At 40.1% G+C, this 10269-nt stretch overlaps 1 protein-coding gene and 1 long non-coding RNA gene across 4 annotated transcripts in view; both read right to left on the bottom strand.

The window, feature by feature from the left end:
- The window catches only part of LOC147012440 (uncharacterized), a 4056-nt gene extending 2295 nt beyond the window's left edge, over positions 1-1761 (bottom strand). Inside the window, exon 1 of the long non-coding RNA XR_015051614.1 lies at positions 1043-1761. This is a non-coding gene — a long non-coding RNA (uncharacterized LOC147012440). The remainder of the gene's footprint in view (positions 1-1042) is intronic.
- The window catches only part of REC8 (REC8 meiotic recombination protein), a 75603-nt gene that overhangs the window by 37357 nt on the left and 27977 nt on the right, over positions 1-10269 (bottom strand). The gene's annotated exons all lie outside the window — the stretch shown is intronic.

The raw sequence follows: 10269 nt of genomic DNA, 5'->3' as shown, positions 1-10269 counted from the left end.
AATATTAGATGCACAGGTGTCCATGTATTTAAACATTCCAGTGATCATTTACATTTCAATGTCTTGTACAATTTTAAATCCTATCCCAACAATGTACTTGTATGTAATGTATTATGACAGCAGAAATGAATGATCTGTTTGTTTTCCTTCGTTTTGCTACAGAGCCATGTGCTTGAATGAACATTAGATTCTATAAAGGTCTGCAATATATGTTATTACATGCAAATATCATGAAACCATTATTAAATCAGATTAATGATTTTAATTAAACAAGAACTGTAGTACCCATACATTTGCATGTAGATCAAATATAGATAAATGTAGGCTGTAGTTCAAATCATGCAGATCAGAGAGTATGAAATAACTTGTCCTAGCAAGCATTATGAGACATGAATCACTCCTTCCAAGCATTTACACTGGATATATTAGTACATGTATATGAAGCTCAAAGGGGTTAAAGGGATTCTGGGAGAGTGAAATCCATGTTTATGGATTTATGGGCTGTACTATACAAAATGATGATGGTCATAACTGAAATATGCAGTGAGCTTTGACTTTAAAAAAATGCAATTTCATTTCACCAATATGAATATGTGTTGCTATATGTACACTGAGGTAAATTTACAAGTGGTCCTGTATCCATAGCAGTTAATTATTAAAATTCCAATTGTCTAATCATCAAGAATTATGACTTGAGTTGAAAGCTAAACTCTAAAGCAGATTAAAAATACAGTCACAGCAGCAGTAGGCTGGTTGTGATAACTGCACACTACACTGTCTGTGCTGTACTGTGTAGCTCCGCCTTTCTTTTGCCTTGAGTCGACTTGGCGTTCCTTATACTTCATAGTTTTATATTTTCATGTATATACTTTCTACTTTTGGGTTATGTTATTTTACAAGTCATAAATATACAGTATTAGTCACGTACGTACGTCAGTCATACAGTCAGATTAGAATAGAAACCACTCCGAATGGACTAACCTCTATTTTCAAAATTACAGTCAACAGACTATTCAAAGACACAATTTGAACGTCAACATACCTTTGCCTGTTCTTAGGGAATCTGAAGAAAGACAAATCAGGTCGTTTGGATTGCCGGTTTGAGCAGTTTATTGCTGAGCAGTGATTCTGAGATGAGGAACGAGACGCCATTGCTTTCTTACCATCTGGAAAATGTGTTGTGAACAGCTTCCGGGTTGTTGGCTAGTGCAAGCTCACTCTGCCTGCCTGCTAAAATGGCCACCGAGGGCGTCCATTGGATACTTCACTGTTTCGCACGAGTGGGCTATCTTGCTCCGCTTTACGATCTATGGTTCCCACTGTTAATGCTTCTGGTATTTTTGTTTGATCTTGTTTGATATAAGTGGACTGTGTGTTGTTTTTTTCCTTTATCAAAGTTTATTTTGTGCAAAACCTTAATTATAAAGTTGTTCCATCTTCTTTTTTTTCTGTGCCTCTATGCCGGCTATGCATATTTTTGCATGGGAGTAAGGGGGTAAATGGCGAAATACATCAAGCCGAGGGGGTAAATGACAGAGGAAGGGTTGAGAATCACTGGTCTAGAATGTCATTGTATGCTGCAGCATTAAGATTTCCCTTCACTGGAACTAAGGAGCTGAGCCCAAAACATGAAAAACAGCCCCAGACCATTATTCCTCCTCCACCAAACTTTACAGTTGGCACTATGCATTGGGGCAGGTCGCATTCTCCTGGCAACCACCAAACCCAATTTCGTCCGTCAGACTGCCAGATAGTGAAACATGATTCATCACTCCAGAGAATGTGTTTCCACTGCTCCAGAGTCCAATGGCGGTGAGCATAACTCCACTCCAGCCGACGCTTGGTGTTACGCATGGTGATCTTAGGCTTGTGTGCGGGTGATCAGCCATGGAAACCCATTTCATGAAGCTCTCGACAAACAGTGCTTGTGTTGTCATTGCTTCCAGAGTCGGTATGGAACTCGATAGTGAGTGTTGCAACCGCTGGCAGATGATTTTTTTTCCACGCTATGTGCCTCAGCACTTGGCGGTCCACTTCTTTGAGCTTATGTGGCCTACTACTTCACAGCTGAGCTGTTGTTGCTCCGACAAGTTTCCACTTCACAAAACAGCACTTAGTTGATTGGGACAGCTCGAGCAGGGCAGAAATTTGGGCAGAAAGCCTGATTTGTTGGAAAGGTGGCATCCTATGACAGTGCCACATTGAAAGTCATTGAGCTCTTCAGTTTGGCCCATTTAACTGCCAATGTTTGTCTGGAGATTGCATGGCTTTGTGCTTGATTTTATACACATGTCAGTAATGGGTGTGGCTGAAATAACTGAATCCACTAATTAGAAGGGGTGGCCGCATACGTTTGGCCATGTAATGTGCAACTCAACAGCTGGTGGATCAGTTTGGTACAGCCACTCAAAGTAACCAACCTAGCAGGCCTTCCCTTCGGACTTCTCTGTCAAGCCCACCACCCTCTGCTCCAACTGCAGTACACCGACAGATGGGCTTAGAGGAATGCAATGCATAAATTCCCCAATAAGCAGGAGAAGAATCACTTGACCACAGGTGATGTTCTACCTCTCAGATTCCTCGCACACAGGCCTCCTTGTCCACCTTCAGCACACGTACAGTTTTACGCCTCAACTCCCTAAACAGCTCAGCTCTGCCATTAAGCCTTGCTCTGCAACTCTGGTCAATGGTTTCCAGTGTCCCTTGAGAGACAAAATTCTTCTTCACCCTGTGGTGAGTTCCAAGACATCCACCTGCACCATCAAGGATGGGTGGTCTTGAAGGCACTCCATAACTCTTCATGATTCCCAAAAGAACCCAGACCTCCCAAATCCTCACTCAGCCTGTTCGCAAAGTCCTCAGCTGCCATCTCATCCTTGAGCTTGCCAACATCCAGCTTCGGCTGGGATGGTACCATTCTCCTGGATTTAAGCTGAAACTTTAGAGTTGCTACAACAAGCCTCTGGTCGGTATTGAGGAACTGAGCACTCTGGTAGACCCTGCAGTTCTGGATCATCCTCCAGCGACCATCAACGAGCACATGGTCAATCCCCTTTGCCACACCACCAGCGTTGGAATAGCAAGTCCAGTGATGAGCCTGTGGGTGCTGAAACCATGAACTGGCCACCCTAAGTCCATGATTTCTTGCAAAGTAAAGGAACTTGGTGCTATTCTGGTGCACAGTTCCAGACCCATGGGGACCAACATGTCTCGTAACCATCCCTATCAGTTCCAGTCAATGCATTGAAATCCCGCAAGATTAGCAGAGTATCTCACCTGGGGCACTGATCAACCACAGACTCGAGCGCAGCATAGAATGCGTCCTTCATGGTGAGATCACTCGCCTCAGGTCGGAGCATAGACAGAGACCAGGGAAACGTCACCCAAGGAGTGATGAATCCTTAGTCTCATAATACACTCTTTCACCAGTTATCTCAATCATCATGGGAATCAGCTTGTTGACACAGCTACAACAACTCCTTGGGCATGGTAACAATCAGTGACCAGACCAGTGTTGGGTGTAACCACCCACCATGATCTCGCCACTATCCGGTCTCCAAACCACAGAGAGTGTACAATACCAATGTTTAAATGCTTGAGCTCAGATAACAGAGATAGGTGATCATCTTGTCTTAGGTATAGGACATTCCAGGCACCCACCTGAAGGGACCGCCTCAGGTTAACCCAAGGAGAGTGCCGTTTGGTGGACAACACCTCAGCCCCTCTCCACCACACATCGCTGCTATCTAACCCAGGAAGTTTACCCCGTGCTTTTCCTCCTATCATCAAGGAATGTGGGTCCCGAAGGTTTGCCTCAATCCCGTCATCTGGTGAGCTGCCCTGCGAAGGGCAGCAGCACAGGAGGTACTCCCACGGAGTTGGTTTTCAGTTTTCTTTGTGTTTGGGTTTTGCGGAATGAAATGTTTATGGTTGTCGGAGCACAAATCTTGCCACCAACCTCCTTAACAAAAAAAAACAAAAAAAAAGGAACCCAACTGTAGGACGACGTCCGCAGACACAGTTTGGCTCCAGATACGGATGGTCGTTGGCTCACAAGGAGCTTCTCCGCCCTTTGACAGGTTTTGTTTTTAATCCTGCTGGGTGTCCATATCCATACACCCTCCTCACCAGGAAACCTGGTGGGGGTGACGGTTTAGTCACCGACAACCCGACTATGAAACGGGTTAGTACAGGTTTACATGGTATCTGTAGCAAGTCACAGATCTAATCTGGCCTGACCTGACAATGATTCCAACTCGAGTTTGGCAAAATATAGTGTGCAGTTACTTTCAGTATATAGTCAAAATAAAAAAGTCAAAAGGTCGTTTGGTCCATTCTTTCCATATTGTACTCTAACCTTTTAACACGATACATCATACTAAATTTTCAAGAAATGTCAAAATATCTTCTAAATACATTTCTTCAATTAAGAAGGGATGCCATTTATAGTTACAGGAAGAAAAGTCCCACGGATGTTGGGTCAGAGGTCATGCGATCATACACGGCGAGTGGTGAGTTGTTTTAAGAGGGGTTACATGACGAACATTGAAACAGTGATTATTTTTACTTTTTTTGTTGTATACCTTGTCGAGGCTCATGTGAGAGCTAACACACAACGCACAGCAAGGGGGGGCATGAGACAAGAGAGGAGGGAGTGGGAAGGACAAAACAGTGGGGAACAGAGACATTAGGAGATCTGTGGAAGGGAGAGGGATGGGACGGAGAACATGGGGAATAGAAGATGGACATTACAGGGACTTTCAAGAAAGAAAGCAGGGAATTTGAAGGAGGTGGGTTTGGGTTGATTATCAGGGGTAGAAAAGATCGAGGATTTGGATGGGGGATGATAAGAGGTGGTGGTGAACAGCCGTTTTGAAGGCCTGGAGGGAAGAATGGGAATGAATAGAATGAGGGCGTTTATTCCAAAGGCAGGAAAAAAGAGGAATAAAAGAGTGAAGGTGATGGATATATATATATATATATATATATATATATATATATATATATATATATATATATATATATATATATGACTTTATATTCAGCTGGTTCGATTTCTCAATTTTATACATATTTTCTTTATTCCACACGAGATATTGGGTTCGATTTTTGGGCCAAGGTGTTTGGGTTAAGTTAGGAATTTATGTGCATTCCTGATAAACATTCATTTATAAATCAGAGTTAGGGTTTGGCTTTGGGTTTCTAAATTTCTTTTTAATAGTTTTGAAATTAAATAATAATTGAAATTCAATGACATGGATGGAAAGTTATTTATTTATTTTTAGGGGGGGTTCTGTAATTACACATGCGATTTTAAACCAAATCATCTCAGTTGAAAGGGCATTCATATGAATACAGAAAGTAAGTCTGATGTTTCTGCATGATCAAAATATAAATCGAAAATGATTAACAAATTAATTGATTAATCAAACAATAAAAATACCGTTTTTGCCAAAGCACATCTTCACATTTGTCCCCAAATTTCAGCTTTCTTTCTCAAAAGATGGCAGAGATATCGCCCAAACAAGAAAACAAACAGAGTAAAAACTGAGTCCTCCCTTCCTTTGGTACCTGGCAATGACATCATGCATCACCTGGAAATGGAATTGCGAAGGAGTGGTATACAAAAATCGTATCAGTGTGAAGGGGATTTGTACGAGTACAGAAAGTGGTTGGATGTTCCTGTTGGACAAAAATTAATGAGGAGCAAAATTGAAGATTTTAAACACGACGAATTAAATAAGCTACCATATCGTCTGAATCTAATCAAAATCGGTTTCCTCGACAAAAAGTTACCCAAAAATGCATTTTAAAATAAAGATTAAACTATAAAAACAATATTTTTCAAATTTGCTCCTCACAATTCACAGTTGCTAATATCTGTGTAGAGTTTACTGCAGTTAAAAAAAACAAAACAAAAAAAAAATTGACGTAATATTTTGAAGTCAAACACTTTCATTTGAACTCAGAGAGATTTTAACATGTACGACCGCATTTATCTCTTCTTGCAGAAAAGATAATAATTTGTCCCTTTCATGGTTGATCCGAGGATGTTTTTAACGTTTTCTTTTAAAGCGGTGTGTAATATTGGGCAACTTGATTAAATGTTTTAAATGTTTTTTTTTTTTTAAGCCCTTGAAAACAATGAAATGTCTTTTTTTATCCTTGCCGAAGGGGAGGGTATTGCATTTGGGTTTGTTTCTTCGTTACTTGGCAAAAGAACCCTTTTTGCTAAGAATGTTGGTCTGTAGTGTTTGTCTGTTTGTCAATCTGTTTGTTTGTAACACGATTTTTGGCCACAGTTGTGTGTGTGTGTGTGTGTGTGTGTGTGTGTGTGTGTGTGTGTGTGTGTGTGTGTGTGTGTGTGTGTGTGTGTGTGTGTGTGTGTGTGTGTGTGTGTGTGTGTGTGTGTGTGTGTGTGTGTGTGTGTGTGTGTGTGTGTGTGTGTGTGTGTGTGTGTGTGTAGGTGACCGACCAAGGACGACAATGCAAAATATTTTTTTGATCCAGATCCGGATCTGAATATTTTTTTAAGTGATTCTTCACCATTGAGAGATGGGGCTACATATGATATTGCATGATATCTCAAAGTTGAGGATGGATTCAGAAGAAACTTGGTGGACAGGTTGGGTGTGTGAAAAGGACTGATTGATTAGATTTAGTGAAGATCTGAATCCAATCATCACCACTGAGAGATTGGGCCAAAAACTATGTACAGCATGTTATCTCTCAAAATTGTAGACAAGTTGTGACAAAACGAGGTGGAAGAGTTGGTGAGGTGACGAGAACAAGCCAATTTGATTTTGGTTCAAGTCCAGAATCAGATCCAACCCATCAGTGGGATACAAAATGTAAACTGTTCAGCTTGGCAGAGGTATGTTCTCTACGGAGTGTTGTTCCGTTTCGCCAAGGTGTCACTGAATGATTTTTAATTAGGGTACCCAGTCAAATGGACTGGGTAACCTATTATTTTTCTTCTGTTTATTTCTTATTTATTCTTTTTCCGCCGACAATTTGCGGGTTCTTTCGCTTTAAAAATCATTTTCTCAGGAACGCCAAGTCTGATCGACACGAAATTTTCACCATAGTATGTATATTTTTTGATAGCATACTCAATTGATCATTGTGACATCATAGGTCACGTGGTACGGGCGCCATCTTGAAAAAAAACGAAAAAAATTTGGACCTCTATCTCTGAAACGGTGCAATGAAATTTTTTTTCGCTTCATACATTATAATGACCTCCCAATGTGGAAGAGGGGTGATTTTTCATGACATCATCAGTGAAGTGGTATCCCAGTGAAAATTCGTCAAGTAGAACGCTGCATAGGAAAAATCTGAAATTTCTTGAGCATCATCTACACATCAATTCACCGTAGAAAAAAATTTTTTTGACGTCTTCGGTGACTTGGTTCGGCAGCCATCTCGTTTTGAATTGTTTTTTTAATCTTCTTCTCCAGAACGGTTGGACAGATTGAGGCGAAACGTTACACACATTCCCCATGACGTCCTTTTTTCAAGTTTATTAATTTCTTATTGATAGGTCACATGGTTTGGAGGCCATTTTGAATGTACCCTAAAACTTCCAAACACCTTCTTCTCCAGAATGGCTGGTCAGATCAAGGGGAAACTTCAAAAATATATTGCTCACGAGTAGTGAATATAAGTTTGTTAATTTCTAATTGAGAGGTCGCATGGTTTGGCAGCCATGTTGGATTCAAGAAAAATATTAAATAATGTTTTCTCTGGAATCACATAAGCTATCGAAGCGAAATTTTGCAACTATCATCTTCCATCATGTCTGCATACATAGTAAAATTATAACGTCACAAGTCACATGGCTGGTGGCCATCTTGGATAGAAAAACGCACCTTATCCGATTAACACAAAACTTCACACACGTATTCCACTACAGGATTGGAGGAAGAATCTAAATTTATGATGTCATAGGTCACATGGTTCGTCAGCCATCTTGGATTGAAAATAAATGAATTTTAAAAATCTTCTTCTCCAGAACGGCTGGACAGATTGAGGCAAAAATTCACACACACTTTCCCCAAGACAACCATTCACAAGTTTGTTAATTTCTAATTGATAGGTCACATGGTTTGGCAGACATATTGAATTTACCCTTAAACCTTCAAACATCTCCTCCAGAACGGCGAGACAGATCAAGGGGAAACTTCACAAACATATTGCACACGAGCAGTGAATACAAGTTGTTCATTTCTAATTGATAGGTCACATGGTTTGGCAGCCATGTTGGATTGAAGAACAATATTAAATATTGTTTTCTCTGGAACCACATCCTATATTTGCGAAACTTTGCGACTATCATTTAAGTCTCATGTTGTATCAAAGGCGGACGTCTGGATACCCGGTCATCACTGCCAGCAGTTATAAAGTGGCAGTTCTAGTTTTAATTTATTTTTCATTTTATTTATTGATTTATTGAATAAGGCTCCTTGGCTATGCCTGGATGGGTTTGAGGGTACAGGAGTAGCAGCTGAAATGTGAATCCTATCCAGGTTCCTCCTGATGACTTCATATTTGCTTTTTTCTTGTTTAGGTTCTTGAATTTATTTTAATCCCATTCTCAATTCAACTGAATAATAATTTTTAAAAAACGTCATGGGTCAGGGTCAGGTGTCCAATTAAAGCAGAGTTGCATCAAAGTGGGATGTCTTGGTACCCGGTCATCACGAGCAGCAATTATAAAGTGGAAGTTATAGTGATGTCTTATATTAATTACATAACACACCAGTACACAAACACCACATAAAACATCCTGGCAAGGGTCTGCAATCTCTGATTGTTCTTTTTCTTGTTTATGAGCTCTTCTGGTTAATATAAATCTCTCCAATCTACCCTATTTCCAAAAATGTAACATTTGTTGATTATAAAGCAGATAAAAATTATGGATTTTTTCTGATAAAATACAACCTAATTTCTCTTTTATTCCTCATTAAACTTTCATCTTTTTGTTCAACCTTTAACCTCTAGACATGTAGTTGACATGTGCGTTTAATTTGTACATGTCAAAATCATCCATACCCAAATAAATTCATCGATTTTTTTTTTAAAGGCCTTGTACTAAATCAAGGTGTTGGGAATCAAACTCATACCATTTTAAATTTTTATCGTTATTTATTATTACTAGTGCGTGCCCGTAAAAAAATAAAAATAAAAATAAAAAAAGAATAAATAAATATTCCAACCGCAAGCAACAAACAACAACCACAGAGGCCGTTTCTTCGCTCTCGCGTGCCCGTACGTGTGTGGCGCGGAAGTTCGCATATCACAGTTATGATGATTCGCAATTTTGGTTTTAATGGCCAATTATTCAATTAGCGCCAACATGTTTTGCCTTTTCGCAATGTCATCGCAAGGAAAAACAAAAAGAGAAGAGAAGAGAGAGAAAAAAATTATTTCCTGGTTCGGAGCATACCAGCACTCTGATGTTCCCGAAATTTATGCACCGTCTAATATGAAAACGATCATAACTTGCGGCATTGTGTTTATCTATAAATGCGCATAAGAAATCGAAATTATTAGAATACACGAAGTCATCACTCTCTGGAAGCCCGTATGTTGTAACCCGTAATGGGGAACGCGGCTGAGCTTCCCTTCCCCATCGGCCACGCAACAACGTGTCTTGTCATTGGTTTGGTAAATAAATGGCCATAACTTGGGAAGCACTTGTCCGATTAATATCAAACCTTGAAAAGGCACATCCTCAGGTCCCCAGCAATATATCTGGCGTTTCAATTAGATCGGACCAATGGTTGTCGAGAAACAGCGGTCACACACACACACACACACACACACACACACACACACACACACACACACACACACACACACACACACACACACACACACACACACACACACACTGCTGGAATTATAGATCGATGTAGGGTTTTTTCTGACATGGAATTTTAATTTTAATGACACCAAGGTGTCAAGAGGACATTGCCAAGAAGAGCGAGTGGTCCCTCAGACTTGTACGACGTAAAATAAATGAAACGCGTAGAGCTACATTCAAAGTACATCGCCCCCATGCCAAATATTACTGACATATCCTCCAAGGTGTCTTCGGTGCCTGGCGGTGCTGCGTACAGCACATAGAGATGAAATAATTGGGAGGGAGCGGTATACAAAAATTGTTTGATTAATTGCGTAATTACATTAAATAAATAATAATCGTAAAATAATTAATTTCTTCATCAATTGGCTAATAGCATACCTAAACCACCACCATTTCAT

This window comes from Eptatretus burgeri, chromosome 15, assembly GCF_056783735.1.
Source record: "Eptatretus burgeri isolate ZD-2024b chromosome 15, Ebu_testis_v1, whole genome shotgun sequence".
Lineage (NCBI taxonomy): Eukaryota > Metazoa > Chordata > Myxini > Myxiniformes > Myxinidae > Eptatretus > Eptatretus burgeri.
This window is presented reverse-complemented; position numbering and strand designations above follow the sequence as displayed.